The sequence below is a fragment of the Helicoverpa armigera genome, chromosome 8, assembly GCF_030705265.1.
Source record: "Helicoverpa armigera isolate CAAS_96S chromosome 8, ASM3070526v1, whole genome shotgun sequence".
In the NCBI taxonomy this organism is placed as follows: domain Eukaryota; kingdom Metazoa; phylum Arthropoda; class Insecta; order Lepidoptera; family Noctuidae; genus Helicoverpa; species Helicoverpa armigera.
Genome location: NC_087127.1, coordinates 4,544,996 through 4,571,983, shown reverse-complemented (window position 1 = coordinate 4,571,983; position 26,988 = coordinate 4,544,996). Strand labels below are relative to the sequence as shown.

Here is a 26,988-nt window from a genome sequence, read left to right as displayed (position 1 = left end):
CAAGCCGGTAGTCGCCATTATCAGCACTTTGTGGATCCATGATTATAATGTAGCCACTGACAGCTATGCTGCTGGTAGTTTCCTTAGAAAGCCCTTTTAACTTGTGAAGATTTTCAGAGAGACTTTCAAATATTTTGGGTTTTTCATATAGTACCCTTTACCCACACACCCACTCATCACCTCTTCATTAGTAATCCTAGATCTGAATTCAGTTTGAGATGTACCTTTACTCGAAAAAAATAAAAATTGAATTGTTAAAAGGTTACGTTTTAAAAATGGAATATTAACCTAATACTTAGCTACTTCTTAAAAAACAAAGATTAACTTGACCTAAAGAATTTCTCTATCAATTGAATTCTCCTCTATTATCGAATGTATTGAACAGTCAAACAGCTCTGCTTTAAAACTCCCAACTGACGGTGTACTAATGTCTGGAACACGACATCGTGACAAGAGCCATCACTACCACACGATATACGAATATTTAACAGCTATTTACGAAAACTGACCAATCAATTGCTTTATCCTACTAGTTTCAATTACAAAATTGGAGATGAAACTCTATGCAAATGAGAACTTTTTTGGCTTAAACATGTCTTGTAGTATTTGAACGCATTTCACTTTTTTGGTTTTTTATAGAGCCTATTACTTTGGGTCACGTTTGTTTTCATTTTAAATTGTCATAAACTAGTAGATGGAAAGTGTACCTACCACTGAAATAAATATAACACACTTAAGTATAATTGTGGCTGAAAAGTTTAAAAGTTAGACTACGGCTTGTTTTATCATCTATGTAACTAACGTATCAATATTTACCATCCTATAGGTACCAGAAACCTTCAATATGCCTCAGCTCAATTATCACCAGTCTCTCGTCAATCAGCACGGGTGAGTGCCCTTTCACCGGTCACTCCCGCGCAAGCCTAAATCCGTTAAGGTCACATGACACTACTTCTGTTTGCTATACGGCGCACGCGCGCACGCCTGAGGAATGTTACGTTTTCCCTGCGTAAAGTCTGATGTATGTACTGATAAGTCAATCGAAATGTTGTGGATTTCGTGGGTTTTAGTTGATTTTTAGTAAATAATTGGACTATTTTTTATTCGTTAAAATCACTTCTGTTTATTGTTGCCTCAGTTAGAGGCAAGATTTAATAAACCTAAGCTTCGGCATTCTCAGAATTTGTCATTTTAAGAGTTCTAACAAATGCCAGGTGAGGAAATGCTGAAAGGCAGAGATCGTCCGATGGGATTTAATAGAATCCGAGAACCCATATTACATATATTTGCGACCACTTCACCGAAGATGCATTCATATCGTTGCATTATTTATAATAGCTAATAATCTATAATTACTTACACTATTGAACAGAGGCCATAGATCTTAAACTTTGTCACAGTTATTATTTCAATTATCTATAATTGTTCAAAACATAAGGAAGCTAAGGTCAAATGGGTGAAGAAAACAATAGGTTGTTACTCTGAAGTAAAGTTGAGCATCGAACTATTTCGATGAATTGCTTGGAAAATGTAACTTAAGTCACATTTTCAATCTTAACGAAACTTTAACCATTTTCTTGATGAAACAGACATACCTGTACTGTTTACCTGTTCTTTGTAATCTGATAAGTATAGATTCACACGATGCATGTCTCAAATAAAATGAGTTATCCAAAAAATCGATAAGATAAGAATCGATTTAACTGTCGATTAGTGAGTCCATAAAAGAAACTCGTTTTATTATGATAGGTACAGATGTCAAGTATGCAATAAAACATATTTATGTGTCCTGCGCGTAATGGTTTCCGCCAAGCAAATTACGTTTTAAACAAATTCATTAGCAACACGAAATACTCGTATATCGTTACCAAACTTAATATTATCGATGGTATTAATCGATAATTAAAGCGTCTTAAAACACTGGGGTTTAAAGTTCAAGTCAAGTTTATTAATGGATCAGCAGATGTGCAATTCTCTGTAGCCCCAATAGTAAAAAGCAACTCTTTAATCGTAATTAAATTTTCACATAGGATATTAAAACTATTATAATTCTGTCAGCTAGACATATCATTAAAACCAGCTTAAATCTTTTAGCTATAGATCCGATGATCTTATCACAACAATAATGTTGCGATCTCACACAATTGCCTCATTTATTCGTTACTGAAAAGTAACTCACTGAAAATACCTAAGTGCGTGTCGGATCTATAACAACACATAATAGAAACATACTCGCAAACAAGAAAACAACCCTCTAAGTCTCCGATCCTCTCAGAACTGCTTTCAAATCATCAATTGCTATCACGGTGTAATCAAGAACCAGAACTGGTGCAACGTACCCCATGTCCCGCGTCCGCATCCAGGTGACACGACTAGTCGCTTCGTTACCGACCAATCGCGATTAAACGTCAATTAGACCCATTGTCGCACGATCCCCTCATAAATAACCTAACAGTCAATCCGCTGCAATCCGGTTCAATCTAGTTCGATCTAGTTGAGTTTGCTCGCGTAAACGACTTTGTATCCGACACCGGTGACACCCGGCGTCCTTAAGCGACGAACTGCTGTCTCATTTACTTCGTACTCGAAAAATAAATAGAGCTGCGACTGAATTAAAGGTGTTGTTTTTGGATGGAATGCGCAGACCTTTACGGGAGTGGCACAGTTGACGGATTGTTTCAAATTACGAAATGGATTCAGTTTTGTGTTAGGTTTCCACGTCCGTAGTTATCTCAGTGTTGTTTGATTATGGGACAAAAAAGTGGGGTTACAGGTGCCATTGCAGTTACAGTTTATTTTATATTATAATACAGCTACTCAAGAAGACATAACAAAGTCAAAGGGACAAAGCTCAGCATCTCAATTTTATAACTCAATTTAACGGCATTATAACGTTATTATACTTATCCGATTTAAAAAATGGTGCGTATTAAAAATATATCAAAATTTCAGGCAAAATAACACCATCGTAAAAATTATGAGCAATAAAATATAAGCAAAATGGATGAACTACATTAAAAGACTTCAAAAGTTTAAAGGTTATTTGAAATTGAGCCTATTAGGTACCTATAAATTCGCCATAAAACTTTGATAGTTAGAAAAAGAATTTGGATCAAAGCCATTTATGTCATAAACTTAATAAAAATATCACATAAACACCGTATACGCAAAGCTTATTAAAGGAAGTCTGAAAAACACCACAATCGCCTACGTGTAGCTTTTTTTTAAATATGTAAATCTTTTAAAATTATAAGATCAAATACCTGTTCTTGGCATCAAAATTTGGATTTACCTACATCAAAATTCCATAACAGAGTTCAAAACGGTGACGAAAATACAATTAACAATTTGCTACCTAAACCGATTCAAAAAAGAAGCTAATCTATCGATCAAACAACCGAAAATCGAGCAAAACAAAAAACACTCGAGTACATAAATCGAAGTCAGTATAAGAGAAACTACACGTAGTTCAATGACCGTACGCAGTTTTGTGCAATGTGAGCAAGCAAAAGTTGCTTAGGTATTCTGGTCAGTTGCGCTTGCGTCGGTGACATGGCGACCTCGATCTGACCTGGGCTAGGTAAACGACCGACTATATAGAGCATTATCGCAATAAGGACATTCTTGACGTCGACAATTTGAACTGTTGTCACGCTTTTTAATTTTATTGATGAGTTACATTGACAGAAGTGTCGTGCGATGTCATTCTGGCTACTTGAATCTTGGTACTTGTTAGGTGGTCTGTTTTCATGGCGTCAAGTGTAATATGTGTTTACATTTGAGATAGTTTTGTCATCTATCCTAATCAAAACCTTACATAAGTGAATACAGACTGTTCTTTCATTATTTCTATTCTAATGGAATACAATATCATTTACACATCAGGCTTTCACAAACTGCTATGATAACAAATGTTCCTACGCTTATATCTCGTCATATTAGCTTTCTTAGTACATCTTTTATAACAGTTGTACCTCACAGAAGCACATAAAATGTTTATTGAGACACAGTCTCTCCAACGGTAATCGGATTTTGAAGAGAAATTCATTTAAATATTTTGACGTTACAAGTTTTATGATTAAGACATAAAAAGTGACGATTCTAAGTTAACAACTTTATTTGGATCGTAAAAAAATAAGCAGGTGTGTATTTTAAGGGTTACCACAGATTCTATGGCTTTCTACCGCTGACAACAAAACTGTCAATAACTGTAAATGTTTTTTATGGCATGCGTAAAGAAGACGCCATCGTCTGACGTTTCTTAAATCAAAAATCTTTGAAGATCAAAACAATAATCAGGTTTTTTTGCTGAATTCAAATCATTCAGCAAATTCCCATACCACAACGACAGTTTAAGCCCAACAATGAAACCACGGTTTCTAGTCTTACAAAATTGCGACGATACAAACGATTACCTCCAAAACGACGTAGCCAATTCTTCTAGTCCACCTAACATAACTGTCTCGGTCTGAAGCCGGTGACATGCGCCATGGGTAGATAATTGTGGGCCATTACTGGCTGACAATAGAATTGGGCGGCTCCAGCCAACTCCCCATGAAATTACGTTCTTTTTTAAATACTTTCTACAACGCACGCGATGCCTCCGAAGAGGTTTTATGCTAGAAAGGAAAATTTTAATGCAGATGTAAACATGAATGATGTTAATTTAATAGTTTTATGAGAAGCTACTTGGAAATAGTTGTATGAAGTAATTTCGTGTAATTGAAGAGCAAATTTTATTCAGTAACAAACTCTGCCAATTTACGGAGAAGTTATATTTAAATCGCAGATTAACGACAATACGGGTGTAGCTGCTAATTTACAATGATTACCAACAGAACAAGAATCGAGAAATCAGGAATTATCAATAAAACATTGCACTAGCTAACGTAACATTTCCGCTCTAAGTAATTATTATTCGTACGACACGTGACCTTTTAAGGAAAACGGTGACCTTTAATTAAAATCTTTAATCACGTGACAGCCTAATAAATCTAATCAAGCTATAACATGACAAACAGGGCAATTTAAAACAGCCGGTAGAACAATCGCTCTATATTTAGGCTGGCGCAACCTACAAGGCTTATCGTTCAATCTGAACGTGTCCTAAGCTCGGCAAATTAAAATCGACGACAAATAACCAGAGATAATTGGAGCACGCTTTTAAAATAACGTTATTATTTTATAATTAGAATTTTGTGGGTTTTTGTGGAACCGCTACTCGTGAATATGAAGAGGTCTTGGTGATGAAGGTTATTAGGTTGGGGAACTTGATACTCTACGTTATATAGTCAGAGATTTTTCAGGTTTACTTTGGATAACCATACAGTAATGTGGACAGGCCCAGTCAATTCCCAGCCCTTTCGGCAAAAATAAACTGTGTGGAAAAAACATAAATTACTTTAAAATTTTAAGTATAATAAGGTAATTTTACGCAACTCCACAATATTTACTGGTTCATTTCTCATCCATTTTTGGTCTGTTTTTCGATGAGGCCTTCGATCGGTCGTGTCGTGTTCCGCCAATCACTCCGCCGAACCACACTACTTTCGCTCAGATTTTTCACGACCTCTATACGTCTCGTAATCACATAAAGCCATAATGCTCTTGTTTTGACTACGGTAACTTTCAAAAACAAACTGTATCGTGTCTGCTACCAGTTTGTGTCGATATTTTAATTTATGTAACGACCTCTTAACGTGTTCGCCTGGACCCAGAAGTAGTTGTCTTATCTGTCTTGCTTCTTATGGAATGGTCATGTCAGGAACGGGTAACGGGTCATGATCTTTAGCTACTGGTCCGCTATTTTGATCTCTATCTAAATAGTGATCACGAATCAATAAATAATTGAACAAAAAAAAACAATTATGTATCAAAATTAAAAGTCTGCTGTTTATGGTTATCTACCAAGTTCTGACGAATTATACATGAGAACTTTTAAAAACGTTAGCAACCAAAACGCACCATTTTTTTTCTTGAATAAACAATTTAGTTGTAAAAGATATAAAAAAGAGAAAACGACTGTTCTAGAAAGTGATGTAATTTTACTAATTATTTTTCAAGTATTATAAAATCTCTAAATATTTATTTATTTAGAAATGGCACCAATACACAAATGCATATCTAACTCTTATCATAAAGATATTATAAGATAATGAATATGAAAACACGTAAACAGCTGTGAAATAGTTCGTGAGATGCAATTCTGTATAGATCTATGTATATGGATAAGCAAGATATCATGAATAAGCGTTTATAAATGTTGTAAATGATCACATGATTCGAGCATCGTATGAGTGAAAGCTTCATATCATTTTATACGTCAAATTATATCATTTAAATTATTTACAGAAATTATCTTGTACACACCTGAATCAGTATTCTATATATAAATGTTAGCCTCCAAAAACAATAAATAAAACCACAATCTGGGTATAAATTGTCACATCCCCTTCTAAGGCCAGTCAGAGTTAAGGGCCAGTCTGGAATTAAACTTAAGTAATCTAATTGTTCCTTTAACCCCAACACTTACTCTTTCTACAGCAATTTTCAATGCCATACAAAACTTTAATAAAATATCAAAATTTCAAATCAACATTCAAGTAAACGAACTTCTAAGAAATACCTCAAAACTAGAGGTGTAATAAATGAAATAGAGCACGGCCCATTGATCCGAGTCATGCGATCGATTCATAGGTATGTCTCGGTTCATTTTTTACCGAGTTTCCATCAAACCAGTTCAAAGAGCAAACGAAACTTGAGATCGTAAAAAGAATGTAACAAAGTTTCGGCTTTGTTTGGTTCTGTATAAAAAATTAAGTTTAATCAATTTGGAGATTTAAAAAAATAGGAGTATCGAGTACGGTCGATTTATTTTACTGGTTTACTTACTTAAAGACGTAAGGACCATAAGTAAGACAAATTATAACCCAATTTTAAAAGGCAGGTTTTTTCAAAAAACCTAATTCATATGATCGCCTCGAAACCACGTTGTATGTATGTTTGCAGGTACATAGTAACAGGACCTAAACGTTTTCCTCATTCATATCCTCTTTGCTATCAAAATAGTTCACGTGTCAACATAAAAAAAAGAAAAACCAGATTTAAAAATCGAATCTCCGATACTCTATTTCAGAATCGATTAAATCCTAAATAACCCTATCAGAGCGTCAGCGCATATCACCGATTCGTCGCTCGTGAGTCGGTGCACTTGACGCGACCTCCACCTGTAGCCGCGACTAATCGCACAAAAATGTCTTTTCACTTCAGAAAAACTGACGGCACTTGTCGATGGTGACGAAGCTCTTCGTGAGGCTGGAACGTGACCCGCACCTGCTATGGGACACTCAAATATGTCGCGCGACAAAAACACGCCATGGGACAAAAACGACCCAATTGTAATTGTGTCACGTTTTGAACAAAATGCTGAACAAAATATAGAACGTGAACAAGTGTTTGACCTTCAGTGTCGTTTATTTTTTGGACCTAAAACTATTTAAGCTTTGACGGTGCAACAACGACATAGACACGTGCACTGTATGTGATCTTATCCATGACCTTCATTTAGTCTCCGTTTAGGACTAAAATTCCGAGTGCATTTGAACTTATCACGATGCAGTCTAATTTAATGTCCTCCGTGACAGATAAAACTACCTCTACATAATATTTCAACCGCTTGTAAGTATCACTACAATACCAAACAATAATAATGCCATTATCGAGCAAACCAATTTTTTTTCTAAATAAAACCTAAAACCTCAAGTGTTGGTCCTGATGGTTGCGCAACCAGGAAGCTATCATCAGACGCACCGTAGCAAGAGTTCCCATCGCTCGGTCACGTCGTGCGGTCGTCGGGCCGCCGGACCGCGGTCGTGACCTCCGCCTGACGACCGACCGGCCGGAACGACTCGTAAAAAACCTATCATGTTACCACTCAACCATTTTTGCTCTTATTTCGAGACAGTTCATCAAGTCCCAACTTTTCGATTTTTTTTCATCCATTTTTTTCTCAATCGAACTCCGTGGTCGACAAAAAATTGCGTTCCAATTCTAAAATCTTGTTTGAAGTAGTTTAGTGAGTAATCGCGGTTAGAAAAACTGTAAAGCTGAAAATTGATGGCATTCATACTTCCTAATCATTGGTTACAAAAACGTACATGACTGAGCTTATAGGGATTATAAAAACATACAATGAGTTTACCAATTCGATGATGGATTTTTTAACGTTATGTCAATTTCGTAAATCATCAGAAATAGCAATAATCTTGCGTTTTACAGCAATCTTTTGAATTCGAATACAGTTTCGTATCATGTCTAGAATCAATATCAATATAAATAAACCTAGCTTTATGGTCTGTTTTACAACGGTTATTAGGAATTTTATTAATTTGTGCCACACATACTCATATTTATAGAGGTAGTCTAATTTTAAGTTAAACTGATGACTTTTTTATAAATTACAATCAATGATTATCTTGATAATAAATCTACTTTTGAAAACAATGCCTCATTTAACCAGATCTTTTGTAACACCGATTAGTACCTAATTTTAGGTCCGATTTGAGGTTTCGCACACGGCAGTCAAAACCGTTGACAGATAGTTAACCCTGACATGACAGTTAAAAATAAAGCAATCCTGATTGTTGCAATGTGCGCAATACCGTTAATCTCCACTGTTGTATGAGCAATATTATTCTTTCGGCTGACCAAAAGTTTGCCATGTGCTGGCTCTTAATTTTGATATTCTACCCTAATTACGGAACTAATACTAACACAAAACCATATTTTTCGTGTTCACATTCCAGTAAGGTCATTCAGTCACTCACTAGGCAGTGCAACGTCTAAGGTTATGCGGATGCCGCGGCGGCGCGTGCGTGGACTGCGCAAGCGACGCCCGAGGTCGCGTCCAGGAATGTTTTACTTTACATTACTTATCGGACACGAATCGATGGAAGGAGCTGCTTTTTGTGATTTCTTAGGGTTGCGTGGCGAATATTTACAGAGGAATATAACTCTAAGATTGGTTTTATAAAGAATTTAGAAGCATGTGTCTAAACTTAAGACGACCTGGGTAAACTTCAATAATTAACGCAAATGTGTATCTTTTATAAATCAAAAAACTGTTTCTTTGTATTAACATAATCAATAAATTAAAAATAAACCGTTATTTTCGCTGAAAAAAACTGAACCGCAGTGTCAACGCAACGGTTTCAAAAAACCGTTCGTTTTGAGTGTAAATATTATTTTTATATTTTTTTGTTGCCGTATCGGGTATCGCTGCAAGTGCATTTGGCGGTGCAGTAGCGAAAATGCGATATTAATGAAGTCGTGTTTGCAGTTGACGGTTTACCGTGCGGTGGCAACCTGATACCTCGCGGTTTGAACCCTGGACATACTACCACTGTAACTGGCCATACATGTACCTTCGACAGTTTAAGAGACTGTAAGTACCTGCTTGTACGTTGAAAGGTATAACTATTGCATTAATATGGTTTCCTCATGGTGAACAATGACATTTTTAAATTACCTATGCGTTTTTATTGATCATCTTTAACACTTTTCTCAAAGGTCGTCTGTAGCACCTTTGTTTTAAAATAGTGTAAATAAAGTAAATAGAGGAAAACTATTATAGTAATATTAAAGCCTATATACACGATCATAAATAATGAATACTGGTTTGTTTATTAAGTAGATATCCATCCTTTTAATTAAGTTTCAGACCCAATCATTTAGAACCGAACTCCAGCACTCCGAACATAAATAAAAAATTTGTCTGTCTACTTCTATACAAATATAAAGATTAAAAATGTATTTTTGTTTGTTTGACAGACTTAAAGAAATCTACAACAGTGTAGATTTTTTAGCTCCATCCTTCCCGAATAACATAGGCTATATTTTATCCCAGTACGGACAGTAGTTCACATGGAACGCAAGTGAAACCACGGCAGAACGGCTAGTTTCTTAATATTTCTGGCATTGGAAAAGTAATAAGTGGCAATATTACTTATCAAAGAATATTTCTTTATATATTTTTTAAGTGGCACTATAACAATATCGCCACCTCAAGCCAGAGACTCGAAGCAACAGTCAGTAACCCGACACCTCGCGGTTTGAACCCGCGACATGCGACCGTGGAAACTCTGTACCACTTGTTGATATTATTCAATATTCTTTTATAAATGTAATAATTTATTGTGTACCTTGTAGATTGAGGTGATTTTTGTGGGATTACTTTCGGGGCCACATTTTTTTTATATAGTAGTGTAGTAATAGTAGGTACCTATCGCACGTGCCTGGTGAAAAAGCTGTACCAAGCCGATTTTTTAAAGCAGTCTTTAAAAAACATATCTTATATATTTTTAACTTATAACTAGTACTACAGCAATAATATTAAGCCATCGCTTTTCTAATATAAAGACAATCATAATTTTCTAATAAAAAGGGCTCTTCATGCAAGCCCTAGCGCACCTCCTTTTGTACCTGCATGGCAATAAATTAGATAAGTCCGACCACATAGTAAGCCTTCTGTTTACCATAAGACTAAACGTTCAGAAATAATACAAGAGGATGGAACATTATGCGAACGCGGCCCACATCCGAACGCAGCCATCATTGTTTGAGCTGAGCGGTTAAGGGTGCGTTCTAATGCACGGCGATATTAAAATTCGGAATGAATGTTTCATTCCGAATCCTGAATTTATAAAGGTAGCCAATTACCATTTCAATATTTATTTTTAGGGGTTCATTGGCGCAAAAAGGTATATATTTCAGACTAATATGATAACTCTTTATTTTGAGTAATCTTCCGAAATATAGTCACATGTTGCTCTAGTAAGGATAGGTAGATATAAACTGAAAATCGTACTTTTAAATTAACACCGTTAATCATATCGGTTATCATACAAATAGCTTTAGTCACAAGTTTAAATAAACAACACACGAAACATAATATTGTTTATTTTGACCTAACAATAATAATTGCACATGAAGATAAACACGAAAACTAAAGAAAATACTGCATTTCAACTCGGGTTAGTAATAAAATGTAGTTTTATGCTAAAAGACTGTGTATTTACATTACAGTCACGCAGAAACTATTAATTTTCTAACGTTAATTTAAATGAGGTGTCTGCTTAATGTGCACATTAGTGGCTTGACAATGTTACCTACAATAAAGATGAGAAGTTACCTACTAGTTACCTAGGTGTTTCAATATGAGTAACTAGCTAAACTTACTAATTTATACATGCAAGTAACTAACAGTATGCTAATATGCTCAATTAAATCATTCTGCCAGTTTTGAAAACAGCGGGGTTATCAATGAGAGTGAAATGACGTTTTGTCACAATTAATATAAAGCTATTCAATAAAAAGAAAAAAAGTTAGTTATATTGGAAATATAGCAGTGGCGCTTTTTCAAAGAAAATTTTAAATCACTGTTAGTATGTAGAATGCTCATAATTTAAGTAATTTTCAGACACAAATATAACTATAAGTATAATAAATAAAAATGAGTAAAAATTCTAACGCCGCGTGTCAGAACCAGCCCTTAACATTGAATATTGAAGACGCAGTAGTGAGGTGACACGCGTGTCAGTCCCGCGCTCGGCGTGTCAATGAGCAGCCAGCGTTGCCACTTCCGGGACGGAGCGTGACCGGCCCTGATGGTAATAAGCAGCGATCATCGTTGCACGGCCTATTAATGTCGCCTAAGTATTTATGGAGACGACTGTACTTTTAATAAGGCTAGATTTTATAGCAATAGGTATATTTCTTATTTTTTTATGATAGGTTGAGTTAAACAAGGAAAGAAAATTAATAAAAATAAAGAAAATCCCTCATTAGCACCACGGCTGTTTGACAAACGTTTTCGAAAAATTAAAAATCCTTTCGTACAATAATACCTACATGTAACATATATATTTTACTTTGACTGTGTTTCGGATGGCACGTTAAACTGTAGGTCCCGGCTGTCATTGAACATCCTTGGCAGTCGTTACGGGTAGTCAGAAGCCAGTATAACCAAGAAACTGGCGAAAAACGAAGAGCCCGAGAAACTGGATTGAGGAGGTCAGATAGGCAGTCGCTCCTTGTAAATCACTGGTACTCAGCTGAATCCGGATGGACTGGAAAAGGCTCGGAGGATGATGATATATGTTTTACTTAAAGGCATATATTGATTTTGTTCTTTTCATTGACTTCTTTAAAACACCCAATGTTAGGTTAGGCTACAACTTCTTACGTCAAACCTATTACCACTTCACTGTAACTATTGTCACGTGACAAATTAACGTCATATTACTGACGTATTAAGTGAATCAAAACCACTTTTTCCCTGTCGGTATAGAATCATTTCACATCCAGTGACGTTATTTAGATAAGTACTATACATATTTTCTTGAGCAAAACATTTAGACCGCAATATAGTGTTCAGATATTTATTACTCATTAAACACATGATTAAGGATACATACTACTAATAAGGAAGAATTTAAATATAATTAATTATATTTTTTATTTCATAGCCTTCGAACTTTTATATTATTTCATTATCCCGGTTCCAATATTACCTATACTGAAATATATAATATCACATATAATGAAATCAAAATAAACAACTTAGAGATAGAATACTAGGAAAAGGATGTAAGAGTATATATGAACACGAAACAGTGCATGGTTATTCATGTTAATTTACCCGTATACTTAATGAAATGTTTGTGACTTTTTCAGGAAAGTTTACACTATAATCAATATTAAATGCGGAACTCCATGACAATCAATATTTTTCCTAACATTAATTACAATTGATATTGATAAAGGTTTAAAGAAATTTCCTGTAGTCTACTGATTTTCCCCTACGCATAATTACGTTTATTTTACGTTTATTTAATATTCTTATATTAATTCTGCAGTCTAAAAATCCCTTATTACACCATCAAATCATTAGTCATTTTCGGTCATTTTAACACGTAGGCTTGCACAAATATGCTACATGTTTTTAGATGCATACAATATTTTCATAGTAGATATATATTTTCTCAGTTAAGCTTAGTTCTTAAATATAATAATCACTAACTTGTGTTGGTTCTCTATCGTGATCAACCGACTGACTACGTTACATACCTATTTTTTATCACAGCAAGCCCTGAGTTCGATAGCTGTTTACTCAGTCGAAAAAGTCATAAGAAGCAAACATAAAAATTGTTTGCAATGTTACCCTTACATTTGGTAAAAAATATGCTATATTTTGGGTTTGATTTCTAAATTAAGAGCTTATTAAATTACAAGCCTATATTTTTGTAAAACTTAAAAATATTACTAGTAAAAACATATGCCTTAGCTCTCATTCCATCATTAACAAAAGTTACCACTCTGGAAACAATTCATCACACACTTATCATGTAAAGAAAAAAACTTGACGTTTTTGACTTACATTTGACACTCGACGTCTCACTAATTAGCTGGTAATGACACCTTTACACAATAGCCTATGGTGGACGTACCTTGTAATAATTCATGGAAAATAAGTGTATTACCTACGTCTTTAATGTGAGAGAATTGGGTGATATTTAATAACGATTTTTTTTATATATTTTGTAATATTTACCTTTTTTTAGGCATGAGTGATTATATGTATACTTTCATTTCAGTATCGATTTTACCTGTAGCCCTTATTATTAGCCCTTATTGGAATGTTTTTTTTTTTAATACGCGCAACATACAACATTTGCATAATAATGAGTAACATAATATGTATTCTCAAAACAGATCTACCTACCTTTTTTACTTTTCTGAAAATTACCATTACTGAAAATGTTCTTACCAAGTATTACTTGGATTTATTAAAGAAGGCAAGTCGTCTTGTATCATTTAAATTAAAAAAGGACCTACAATCTATGCAGGCCAAGCCATTGTGTAAACAGAGAGCCATCTTCGACCATTTCAATATCGTCTTAACAATCTCAGTGTTCTCACGCTGACTTTCCACTGGCCCCCAATTACAGCCAATTACAATACTAATCAATCGATGACGTACAAGAAATACCTACATAACATTACCTCTAAGGCTTTATGACTAAGGAAAATATATTAGATATTAATTCTATGTAATGCAGCTAATGACTGCGGTGGTTTTCTTGTGATAGGTTTTCTTGTGTAGAAGGTATATTGGTCAATATGGAATGCTCTGTAAACGATAAAACTAATTCTAAATCTTAATTTAAAGTTTAGAAAGCAAAACATACGTATATGTGACTTGAAACCCTCCTCCTTTTTGAAAGGTTGGTTAAAAGACAGATGACAAAGACGCAAAAAAAAGTTTGAAGATTGCTACGCATCGCTACGGAGCCTACGCACTAAAGACTACGCATTTGTAAAAATGATGTTCGAATCAATCTGTACTGAAAAGATTAACTATCATTTATAAGATTTGAAACACACATTGCTTGGTATATAGCCATAGCAAAATTGCGATCATTTGAAAGAGTTCGCCATTTGCAGTCAACATGTGGTACATTCCAGAAGGATCTCTTACAAAATGAGATTTTGGAAAATACCGTTAGTAATTAGCGTGGTAATGTATCTCAATAGATATCTATTTAGCAATCTAAATAGGTACAAAAGGGTACATCATTTGCTAGATTTAAGTTTTTTCAGAGTAGGCAAAATAAGATAGGTATTAAATTCCGTACCTCACAGAGGCCAATAACGGTCTAGTGTGCGAAACTGATTTATATAGTAAACCTAGAGTTAAAATGAAATAAGAACTTAAATTAAGAAAATGTTGTCTTATTTCACCGGTGTACTTAGCTAGAAAACACTTTTTGTTGAAAATTAGTAGCTGTTTAAACAATGTTAATTAGTAACTTGCTGGATGCAACAAGTACTTAGTTTATTAAGACGTAAAAGGATGAATAGTAATCCAATTACATGCACAATATAAATATCACTACAATTAGAGAGATTCCAGATACATCCGCAATAAACCCAGTCATTGATCCGCACAAATTTATTGTACCATTAAAATCTATTGGAGCCCTATTAAAATCCTACCCTTGTCACACCGCGCTCACTCTGACAAGTTTATAGCTTATTAATTAAATCAATTGATGTCATATAAATATGACACCTAAGATATTCCAATGAAATATTGCCGCAATTATACGCTGTGTCGTGATATAAACTGCAAAGGATTAGATGCTAATCATAATTATGTACTTAACCATTTACATTGTATAATTCCTATGAGTCTTACATTGTATCCGAAGTAATATCACCAACTTGGACCGAATTCACGAACAAACAACCCAAAAACAAAAACATACCTTTTATGTATTTCCAAATGTATTCTTCGGTCGAAATATTCCTCAGTTTGGATAACGAAACGTCCAAAGTCACTGTAAACACTTTCTATCACTGTCCACTTAACGAAAATTCTGTCATTCAATAAGAGCGAAAAAACTAAAAAATGGCTAAACAATGGTTTCACCAGGACATAGGCACAATGTTATCGCCAGTCAAATGTCAGCGCGCACTTATCAGTACAGTCAATTAGCATTCAGTGCGCACACGTGCTTCGAAACGCGCACAGTCCGAAGCAAGACGATACGACCAAAGCGCGCCAAACAGACCGGCCAACTGAAACACTACGCGCACTCACCCACACACGCGCGCCGCTCAACAGGTGAAACGCAACAGTGTGCTACAAATGAACTCGCACGCGACCCTATGTGGAGGTTACTCAGGTGAACCGCGAGCCCACTCACATGTGTGCGTGAACCATTTTGTTCGTGTTGTACAGATTTATTACCTCCGGCTCGCGTGTGTGCGTGAGCTCTACAGGTGATACTCTTTTGTGTTTGTTAGTAATCACACTTGGTCACATGTCAAGTGCGTATGTATGCTGCCTACCTGTTGTGCCCCCGCAACTTATCAGTTTTGCTCTTTTAGGGCTGTTCAGAAAATTTATTGCCTTTAAAAACGTCCATCTTCGCCATTGTTTTGAAGACGGAACAGAGGTGTATTCATAAGTTTTATTGTTAAAAAATCTGACCTTTACGGGTTAATTATGTTATTTATTACACGCACACAGATGTAGCAGTCATTATGTATTTACATAGGCGAGTGCGGATGATAAAGCGCGTAGCGAATTTTCCGACAATTTTCCGACGATTTAATTCGGTAGCGTTATAATGGTGTTCACGTGTGTGGGTAAATCGTGCCTTCTGCACTTAGTGAACTTTGTACACGGTAAGGTCACGGATGTTTAGCACCAATACAATAGGTATTAACATCTCATGTCACCTTGACGTAAGCGCAAAGACATTGTTGTTGCACGACCAAGAGGAACATAACTGAACATGATAACGAAGCATGTTTGAACTCTACTGCTCTGGTTTTAGAAACCGAAATTATGTAAACATTGCGTAGCCAATGATACGTTTTAAGTAAGAGCATCGATTTAGGGCAGAACGTTTGAATTGGATTTGTATTTCAATCGATTGTGGTTCATATTGCTCACGGTATTTAGTGTATTTTGCTGGAGTATTTAGTGACGAGTTAAGTCATTTTTTTTCGTTAAACATTTAGATCGTGACTGGTCTATTTGTATTGTAATTTGCACCTAATCAGATGTAAAACTAGATTGATTATCGTAGTGCGGGGCATTAAGAGTGGTGTTGTTTCTTTTGTTGTTTTGTGTGACAATTCGGGTATTGTGAACAGGTTCATTACTATTGTTTGGGCATCGATTCATTTTATTACGCCTACTTGTGACATTTTTTTTTGTTGATCTTAGACTTTGTTTTTTCTTTAAGTTCTGAGTTAGACGTTATGAGCAAGTATCAACCTATTTGACATTGGTTATGTGGGTTTTCCAATACAGAGGTTACTAATAATTGCCCGGTCATTTATACGTCTGTTTATATTTATCTAACTTACCTAATATGGTCTCATACTTAACAATATTTAAAACTGTCTGTATTTGCCTCGTTATTCATATAGCCGCTTACTGAATCCAGCGATCGAACTAAGAACTGTATGCTAAATTCTAAAACACTAATGGTGTGAAGCACTATATTATTTTTAGGAAATTAATATCTAAAGTATTTCTTAAAAATGTAAGACTGTTTCGAACACACCACACTACCACCTCACATACCATCATCATCCTCCGAGTTTTTTTCCCAAACTATGTTGGAGTCGGCTTCCAGTCTTACCGGATTTAGCTGAGTACCAGTGCTTTACAAGAAGCGACTGCCCTATCTGACCTCCTCAGCCCAGTTACCCGGGCAACCCAATACCCCTCCCTACCACCTACCACCTCACATACCGTTAAACACATATTATGAGTAATGAGATTTATTTATATTATGAACTAAGTATATTAAAATATATGAATAGCTCATACTTGCTATATAAGTAGTTGTTTAATATAATCAACGAGCTTACTGTAGGCAGCGGTTGTAATTGGGCCAGTAATCGCGAAAACAATCAGATATCGGTCCATATTTAGCTCTATGAGTTAGCTCACTAACTACTGTTGTGATAGCCTGTTATATTATCTATTATTATCTTGTTATTTGTATGTAATTTATTATTTAGGTACTTTGAGTTTTAATAGTAAATACTTACTAAATATTTAAATAAAATGACCTCAGAACGACGACTGGCTATACTGTAATACTATCATGAAAAAACAGCATTTATGATGCTTGAAGGAGGCATGGAAAACAACTGATAAAATATATTATTTACAAAAAAAAATATTCAATTTACAGAAATTGAATATTAACGTTTGACGACCTCGATAGCGCAATGGTTACCATGACGGACTGCCGAACCTGAGGTCCCGGGTTCGATTCCCGGTTCGGACGACATGTGTGTGATGAGCATGCTTGTTGGCCGTGGTCTGGGTGTTACAATATGTATTTATAAATATGTACATGTGTAGCTATATGTAGTTTATCAGTTGTGTTAGCACCCATAACACAAGTTAATTAATAACTTACCATGGGGCTAACCGACTGTGTGTGAAAATGTGTGTGTAAAGAGAGATTGTGTGTGAAGAGAGAAATAATATGAAAAAGTATTTTTGGATACATTATCTGATCATCATCTTTTTTTAATCAAATACGATGATCGACTTATGTACGTCCATTTTCACCGACTATATACACGCACGTTGTTCTTCTCTTGACTGGTGAACTAATGTTCATCTTGTCTTTGAATTCAACTTCAATGAAACATTCAAATCGCATTAGCCTTTCTCCTGTAATTGCCGATTATACAAGCTTTCGTATTTACTATACCTAAGTAACTAACTATAATTAAAATTAAACAGAAAGGTATTATCACATTAACTTGCTATAACTTTAGTGTGAATTAAGTTATCATTGGTTAACAGATTGAGAGCCTCCTTGATTAACAGTAATAAATACCTACAAATGGTATTTATGTCTAAACCTATGTAAAGACTAATAACCATTTCGAAGCCGAGGCCATAATTTTCTGATCATCCTTAGTGGTATACTTACCTGCAGATTAAACAGTCGGTAGACAGTTAGATGGTTGGACCCGGTGGTTGAATATTTTTTTTTTTACTGTGAATACAATCAATGTCTTTTACACAGTCTGTCTTCATCTCTGTATTTAAACTCTCCTAATACGGGCCTGCTGGAAGAGATTTCTTTAGAAATAAGCATTACCTTTGTACTATTTTATGTTACTTCTTCTTCTTTCGTGTGTGTTTACTGTGTGTACATAAATGAATAAATACATAAAAAAAAGTTTTCAGTCGGTTTGATACTGGGCAAATAACGGAAGTTTTACCCTAGAAAGTACTATGTAGTTGCAGTATTCCTTGATAAATGGACTATCTATCTATTCAAGTTTAGAATTTTCTTAGATTAGCGCGTTTAAGCAAACAAACTTTTCAACTTTATATATAGGTATATCAACTGACTACTTTTACTACCGAACCCTGAAAGAATTTTCCAAATTGTTCTAGTAGTTTCTGAGATTAGCGCATACGAGTAAACAAACAAGCTAACAAACTCTCCAGCTTTATAAGTATATTAGTACATTATATAAAGTAGACTTCTCCCAACTAAACACGAAACGCTAGGTATGCATATTATAAAACAAACGCAGGAATCGCGTAGACAGCGACAGTGCCCTTAATAAGGCTGTTTCATAAGCGAACGAACGCAGCGCATATTTACACGCATTTCAATTAACTAACAACTTGAACAACGACGCATTACCAATAGAAACTGTACCATAAGAAGGTTTACTATAATTTACACTATATTATGAATGCATGAATTCATTCATTATATAAAAATAACGACTTTTAACAGTTTTTCCGCTGTTTGTCCGACAAAATCCCTTTTGATGGCGCTCTCAATCATAATTTTCTAAAAATCTGAACAAGACAGCCATACTCACCTATCATGTGAATAAGGAATGTTGATTCTGTTGAAAACGAGCTGTAATTAAGCAATGTAAATTACTTTGTACACAAGACTCAATGTCTTTTTCTCTTTTCAAAATAGTGACAGCAAAACCTTTGTATTAGCCGTTTTTCTGCGGTTTCACCCGCGTCCCGTGGCAACTACATGGTAAAATATACTATGCTTATGTTACTTGCAAATAATGTACTTTCTTATGGTGAAAGAATTTTTTAAATCGGTCCAGAACAAACAAAAATACTATTAGAATATTATTATTTATAGCATAGGGATAGAATTATGTACTTTTACAAATCAGAGTAAATCTTCTGTTCCCTTTAATATGCGTGATAACTGTTAACGCACAGGATTTGTGGCACGGCTTCGAGCGTGTAGGAATATACAGTGGGAAGTCAATAAGTTTCCTAGTTAGTGTTACGAGATTACACACAAATTATGACTACTGTAACTTATTTAGAAAGGAGTTTTGTTATAGTTACAGACGTCCTTTCACGCGCTGCTTTCAGGACGGTAACCGGTAGCTGTTAGCTGTTGCCAAAAGAAGGTAAAATTGATGGTACTGTAAAAACTAAATACTACTCTTTCGTCGTCTTGCTATGTTGCCAATTTTACTTATGGTGCATTTTGTTTAACTATTTAAAACTAGTACTTGTATAAAAAAATAAAATTTTTGTCAGTTTGCAAAAAAGCCTGCAAAATTAGGTTTATGATGAAATCGAGCACAAGACCGAAATTTCCACCTCTGAACACAAATAAACTATAAAACCTTACCTTGATACCTTAATCAAACACAGATTTCATTAATAAGCGTATATCATTTCAAGTACATTCAACAACAATAACAAAAGCAACAAGCACTTGTCTAAACAGCATACACTACACTATCTTAAAGCAAGTTACGTGTACAAATACATAGTAACATTAGTACCCTAAGCGATACAAGCCGTATGCGATAGCATTCTTGTTTTAATTTATTCGGAGTGGCAATTAAGGCCGTGTTCCCATAGCACAATAGCCGGTCACATGCGACAATTGTGTGCAAACCGGGCTATCAGCATCGGGTCGCCGCTGCGTTCTCCGTAAGATATCCAGCCTGTTTTGGGGAGATTAAAATGTGTGTACATTGGTAGATGCGTAAATGTAGCCCCGGCTTAAGCATGTTGGAATAAAACTGGTTTACACTGTTTTCAGTGAGCCGATTGTTTGTTTATTGGTTTATTTCGTTTATTATTTAAAGGTTAGGAATACATGTGTACTTGTTTCAGTTATTATGTAAGTGTGGTTGAAAGTTCCCCGTCTATAATATTGTTATCTCAGTATTTAAGTCGCGATAATAGATACGAGAACATTATAGAGCTTAAAGTGTAGGTATTCAGTATAACCTATTTGTCAGAAATGCTAAATGAGGGAGACTATTTATCTGGATAAGTGAAAATGTTAATTGTCAGCCAGCAATCCTGGCAAACGTGAACTCTTTATTTTTAATAAATAAAAGGAAAAAAGCAAAAAAAAAACACCTTATCCATATTTTATTTACATGGACATTTCAGTTCTCTACACACCTAAAGATATTTCCTACTTGTCTACCTCTTGTTTAGCTTATCATTAGCAAGACCAGTTCCAGCCATGATCCGACAGAACCCTGCTTAGATGTGGAAGCTAACATTCCCAACCCTTTGGGAAATCAGGATGTAACGTATATTGTTATCGTTCGTAAGATGAATCTGTCAGCTACACTGTACCCCATGGGAAAACCATAAGATGACATTGTCACGGGTGAGGCAGGATTACGTAAATAATGTATTTTGGGGTTATTTACCTAATTTAGGAATAAGGTTGAACGTGTGTCCTTCGTATTGCATTGACCATCTTATAATAAAACAATTTGATAAAATCTGTAGCGATCTTTTGCTGCTTCCTAGAGCTACAGGTACACCATGCAGGAACCCAGTCCCTAATTTGACAATCCCAGTACAAGTGCCAATCGAAGATATTTTTCAGGTGATGAGGAAAAATATTGAATAACTCTGACCATAGTCTTATTGTAGGCTAAATGTGTATGCTTCTTTTATAAGCCCATGACATAGCACATATGGCTACAGTAAAAGAAGACCCATACTAAGTAAAAAGAAAAATGTTTCCACACCAAATAGCTAGGCCGCACTTTGTAACTAGCGCTGTACAAACTAAGTAGCCGCCGCAGCTTAGTAAAAGATTGCTTTATCTCGCCGCTAGTAAATCAGCGAGCAGGAAGTGGGTAGACGATGAAAAATGCCCTCCGAACGAGCCCCTCCGAGTCCCCCCGAGTCCCTCCGAAGCCGTGATGATACGTGTGGATCGCGCCGCGGGATTTATTGCTTGCCGGCCGATAACCGGTCGTAGGGTGTACTTAGCTAAATACTTTGTGAGATTTTCGTAGTAGTTATGGTTACAGATTGATAGAGGCTTTTCTTTGGAGTGGTAGGGGAAAGGGTGTTTTCAGTGGATTGCATTTAAAATGCGTTTCTATTTTGTTTCTTACCAATTGCTTACCAATGAACATACAAAACACTCTTCTTCGAAACACCAAAAATCGCATCGCATCGCAAAATCGAATTTTGTCGCGCATTTTGGCCCTACATTGCATGGGTTTGATTAGAATGGGAAATACATTTCTAAGAATAACTATGATTATTTTTCCGACCCAAATATCGACCAATAGAATTGCACCATTCGACGTCACGTGGTACAACCTACATGGTATTATACTGATAATTTTTTGAATATTTTCTCTGGTCGTTGCTATGTCAAACTGACAGGTTGTGGCCGACATTTGGGACGGAAAAATAATCCCCCGAATACCACACGAGCTTCAAAATTCTCTGGCATTTCCCTCAAGGTTCCCTGCAAACAAATAAAGTCGTCAAGTTTTCCAGGAAAAATCACTCGCGCTTCGCGCTCGTGATTTTTTAACCTGAAAAACTTGACTCCTTCATTTGTTTGCAACGAACCTATCGGAAAATACCCGATAATTTTGAAGCTCTTGTGGTATTATAAGTGAATATTATCTAAAACTTAATTGACAATAAAATATATTCAGACCTCAAATACCAACCAATTTTATTATTAAGTATTTTCAAGCAAAGCAATTAGAACAAAAACAACATAAAGGCTAACAAGAACAATGTGCTCTGAAATTACCATAATCGCGATCATAAAACAGTGTCACCGTAGAATTATTCCAATAAATGTGACAAAATATCACTTCAGAATAAATCTACCTGCAATAAATTTATAGGCCCAGGTTTGAATTTAAATCCTGTGTTTGTAGAACACAAAACATGGGGCAGGGTCGTTTACATTATACGCGAAACGACATAACTACCGCATTCATATTCAAAGTAAAACAATTTAAAATATTTGAATTATGAAAGCAATAGAGCTGATTATAGCGTGTATAGTTCGTTAGAACGGTCGGAGAGCGAAGGTCGTTGAAGGTTGGCGCGCTTTTCCGCGATCAACGGCACTAGATTAAACAAGATGGCGGGAGCGGCGCGTGCGCAGTGGCCGCAGTAACTTAACTGGAACGATAAAATGTTGCACGCACTTATTTATTTGTTCTGGCGCAGAATTACTGCAGATTGCTGCACATTCCTTAACTTTATTTACATTGTGTGATTTGTCTATTCAAATAAGTACAGCAACGAAAAACGAATTGATAGCTTCATTTCTTTTTATTTACCGCTAAGAAGCCTTTAAAGGAAATTATCTCTTATCCATGTTCTAATTATTACCTCTAACAACCACCAAACTTCATATTTCTTATGTAACCTCAACCTCACAGTAAGCTATATAAAAATTAGCAAACATCATTTCCAGATCTACAATCAATCATACAGCTCCAAAATATTAGCCCATCAAAAATGCTCCACAATTTTTGCACTCAAAACTCAATACTTCCTATATCTTAAATCGATTGCACCATTTTAGCGGCCCTGATTTAGCTCTAAGTCGCCATTATAAATGTGCTTTTAATGTAACGATACTAAGGCACGAGCGGGTCCCGATACCATTATGAATTTCGTCCAATCCACGTTCAACTTGCACTTAAATTTATTTAATACACTTTGTTCGGTTTTACTAGAACTGGGCGTATTTTGTATCAGTGTTTGTGCATCATTCTTCTCTTGTAGTAGTGTAGTAAATATTCTAAATCAAAGGCTGCATACATTCTGAACTTTAGAGATGGTATATAAAAAGGTCCTTTGTTTTCTAAAAAAAAGAAAGGGCTGTGAGGTCTTTCTTCATTAAAAAGAGATTACCTACCTGCCTATTAATAATAGAAACCATGATTGCTAAATGCTTAAATAAATAACAATTAATTTAAATTACACCATCACACATTACTACAAGTAAAGGCCCCAATGTGTTCATCTGACGTGATCGTGACATGATCTTATCTTCGTATTTCAAAAATAACCTGGAAAAACAACACAAATTGAGTAAATTCCACTCATCGATTTCTCAGAATTACGCCTGACATTATTTCAACCTTGTTCTTAGGAAATCAAGATCACAGGTGTTAAGGAAAATTTGTTATTAGATAATTAATAATTGCGATGACCTAATGCGATTTACTGTATTATGTCGGTAATGCTAAAAGGAAAATCCCTTTTGTTCAGGAAAATTACCCAATTCCAATAAATGTCAAGAGAGGTCGTATTTTGAATTATGTCAATATTTTTCTCAGTATCCGCGTTCAAAGTCAAAGATGAAACAGGATATACATATGTATATACATATAAGTTTTCTAACTGATCTTCTTGTACCTATTACCTGTACAAAAATAAACCATATTTCTTGCGACACGGTCTACTCTCAAATACATTCATATTATAATTTTGTTGCAAACCAATAATTTCTAAATGTAATACTTAGTATAATGTCGGATCGTAATTCTATAGATAACAGTACCGTGGACGAGTAGGAAGTTTATTTGTTTAGCGAGACCATTAATCAAAGATGGACATAGAATAATGAATGACAGAAGGACAACGATCAAAAACATACAAATAACCGAATTAGGAACCTCCTCTTTCGTGAGAAGTCGCTGAAAAATAATTACCAACATAACAGTATTTTCCGAATTGGAGCCCGAATTCAAGAAGACACCAATTCCATGGGAATAAAATTCTGCAAAAATCTTGAAAAAATATATTGGTAAGTACTTCGGTTATGCAGTAATTTTACCCATTTCCAAACTAGTCAAACCAGCCTTTCCTACTTTATAGAAAACTTGAACTGGTGTGGTATTTTTTTAATATTTATTTTGTTCCGAGTGGGCTTTCTGTTGCAATACTCTGTGGTCAAGTTGAACTGTGCCCTAATAGAATTACCATTGATTAAAAAATATCACGACCACGTTCAAAATCTTGTTTATTATTGTTTTCGTTTAATTTATTACTTAAATTATTAGCTATTCATAGTTTGTAGGTTAATAACAGTTCGTCTGACCTACTGTGATCTCAAAGGAGTTAAGTTTTGCATTACATTTTAAATTGTTTGTGAATTTTATCTGTGGAAGGAAAAAAGTTAAATTAAATATTATTTTTTATCTCCTGACTGAAATAATTACAGTAAGAATAAGCTATTACGATAGTGAGGATATACATACCTAGCTAGGTATGTACGGATGTATTTTTTTTTACTTTTCCGAAATAAGAACATTTTCAAAAGGCATTCTGCATTACGACCACGTTTTATAGGATATAACGCAGATGAATAATCATCATCGAAGAAGTGATAAAGCTATACAGAATAGTTGGTCCACAATTCAGTTTCCCCATGTTTTCCTAAAGGTCTGTAACATAAAAACGAACCTGAACCAAAACAGAAACAGCTCATCTGTTAGTTTATTGCGTAATTGTCAATAAACAGTTATAAAACAATGACGTTACGCTATGCCGAATTATAAACACATTGGCTTGCTCGACATACCTAGTTACGTGGTACAATGAGTTAATACTGACATACTGAGATTACGTGCCGTCAGCCAATCTGTTTCTTTATATTATTCATTTGTTTTGTGGCGATGAGCAATATATTATGGAGTAGCTTATTCTAGATTTCTAGAAGCTTTTCATTTGTTTTAATATGGAATAGTGAATTCAAATTGGGGAAACGATTTCAAAATTATGTTAGCTTTGAAAAGTTGTTAGGTTGTAGGTAACCTAACCTAACAACTTTTCAAAGCTACAAAGAGGCTTTTCAAAGAAATACATATGTATTTCTATTTACATTTTGATCGTTTTAAGACTGCTAAACGTTAATAAAACTCTTGTTTCTTCATTTACAATGAGATTGAATATTGGTAGAAAATAATAACTGAATCATATTACTCAAGAAAACATTCCATAACGCAAGCTAAACATATAATAAGTTTACAATATAAATGTTATGTCGCTCAATGTAATTTCATAAAATTGACGTCTGATTTCTCCGTCTTCCGTATAAATAACACTCATTCGCTATTAACTGAAACTAGGCACAAACAGAGAAAGCAATGGTTGAAACTAATTTACTAATGTTGCACTACTTTGTGTGAATGCTAGGAAGTGTAATCTTAAATCTATTAGTATTGGTTAAGGGTACGTAACATTTGTACATGATAGTTGGTGCTGTAGTAAATGTAGTTAGGTACCCTTTTGGTACAAGGAGTTAAATCTTTGTGGTATGATTAGATAGGAAAGAAGGGGTACGTTCTATATAACATAGGTGATTGAGTACCTGTTCTCTCTGAAAAAATATTGTAGTCTCCATTGCATTCCTCAGAGAAAGTGGCGTTTTTCATCGCCAGGATCATACTTTTTCATACATTTCGCAGGATGTGACATAACACGACATACGCGTATGTCCAGTAGCTATTTTTACCTAAAATTTTTCATGATAAGAACTGTGATGTAAGATAAATACTTAGAGAAGTTCATGTTGCAACTGAACCTTTACATAATTAAACTGTCTATAAGTCACACAATTTATATTCGACCATATTTAATCTGAATTCCATGCTCGTCTATCATTTAGCCACGTCGTTGTATACTCTCCATTCTACATTTATGTACCTACAGTTTCTAAATAGGTACGTCTGAAATTCTAAAATGTACGTCATTTTGTAATCCCTGAAAACCGAAGCTAATGCACAGAGGCTTATAACAAAATATGAGTAAATGTAATCAATTGAAACAGTAGTGAGATTAAGTTAAACTTATAAGTCCAGCACGATTTCGCTGTCATCGTGAATACAACGAGTGCCATTCTGTCGAGGTGTAAACTTCTGAATGTAATTGGAATACTGTTAGGTTTCTTTACAAGTGATAAGAATACAATTGTTTGCATAAATAATAAATAAATTTGATTAAACATTAATGTAGTTAAAAACAGCGACTTTCATCAGAATAAAGACGTGTACACAAGTATTTCATGATAAATCCTTGTATCGTCCAATAAAAGCGGGTCTGTGTGTTTGTCATCATTCCAT

The 26,988-nt window shown here is 35.0% G+C and overlaps 1 protein-coding gene across 2 annotated transcripts in view; it reads right to left on the bottom strand.

Moving 5' to 3' along the window:
• LOC110383555 (polyhomeotic-like protein 3) overlaps nt 1–26,988 on the bottom strand; it is a 238,038-nt gene that overhangs the window by 155,761 nt on the left and 55,289 nt on the right. Inside the window, exon 1 of one of the 2 annotated variants that reach the window (XM_049838341.2) lies at nt 15,327–15,696. The exons of the other annotated variant lie outside the window; for it this stretch is intronic. The gene's annotated coding sequence lies outside the window, so the exon portion shown is untranslated. Of the gene's footprint in view, nt 1–15,326; nt 15,697–26,988 lie in introns of those variants that run through there. 2 annotated transcript variants of the gene reach the window in all.